Source organism: Myotis brandtii, unplaced genomic scaffold (assembly GCF_000412655.1).
Source record: "Myotis brandtii unplaced genomic scaffold, ASM41265v1 scaffold772, whole genome shotgun sequence".
Taxonomy (NCBI): domain Eukaryota; kingdom Metazoa; phylum Chordata; class Mammalia; order Chiroptera; family Vespertilionidae; genus Myotis; species Myotis brandtii.
In genome coordinates this window covers 1-1,145 of record NW_005371090.1, presented here as the reverse complement: position 1 = coordinate 1,145, position 1,145 = coordinate 1, and positions in this window count along the sequence as shown.

The window sequence follows — 1,145 nt, the reverse complement described above, 5'->3', positions numbered from 1 at the left end:
CCCCCAGCTCCCAGCCGCCGTGGCCATCAAGGATCGCTGGCTGGCTGCGCCCCGGCCCAAGCCTAAAGCCTCTGGCCGAGGCGGTAGGCCTGGGCCAGGGCACCCCCAGCTCCTCGCCGCCATCAACAATCGCTGGCTTGCTCCTCCCCGGCCCAAGCCTAAAGCCTCAGGCCGAGGCGTTAGGCCTGGGCCGGGGCACCCCCAGCTCCCTGCCGCCGCCGACATCAAGGATTGCTGGCTGGCTCCACCCCGGTTCCCCCGCCATTGCCGCCATCAACCATCGCTGGCTCAACGATTGCTGACTGGATCCTCCCTTACCCAGGCCTAAAGCCTCAGTTCGTGGCTTGGAGCCGACTTATGCAAATTAGCCGCCATCTTGGCTGGCGATTAATTTGCATATCTCGCTGATTAGCCAATGGGAAGGGTAGCGGTCGTATGGCTAATTACCATGTTTCTCTTTTATTAGATAGGATTCCATCTCCCCAGACCAGTAATCCCCTTATTTTAATCTCTCACATCATCCTATAGTTTTCCTTCAAAAATGATATATATCTTCTTATGCTATAAGGGCAGAAACTATGTACTGGTATGTTTTGCTCTATCACACCACTGTTTTGCTCTATCACAGTATGTCATTGCATATAATATAATGCCTGGCACAAAATCAGTAGAACTGAATTAATGGACAATCATTTAATCAATGTGCTTAGCATCCTACCAGTTAACATGGGCAAAGAAATACTTTATGTATTGAGCACATAATCTGTTAAGAGCAAGTTGTAAGCTCTGGAATAAGGAGATTAAAACATAATGCCTGTTCTCAAGGAACCTTTGATCTAGGACATATAGGTGGGCTATAGGGTGCAAGGACAGTGGCATAAGGATTAATAATAATACCGATGGGAAGTATAGGTAGTTGATCTATAGAGAGCTTCACCACTCTCTAGGAGTGTCACAGGAGGGAGTCATCATGGAGGACTCTTGATTCCAGAGAAAACTTTTCCATATATTTAAATGTCGCCTCACTTAAGGATTTTTATAAAGAAAATTTTGTTTCCTTTTTCTAATTAATCATATATTCCAGGAATATCTTTCAATCTAAGTCTTACATGATCTATTTAGCTAGATATCCTCTTTTTTTTTTT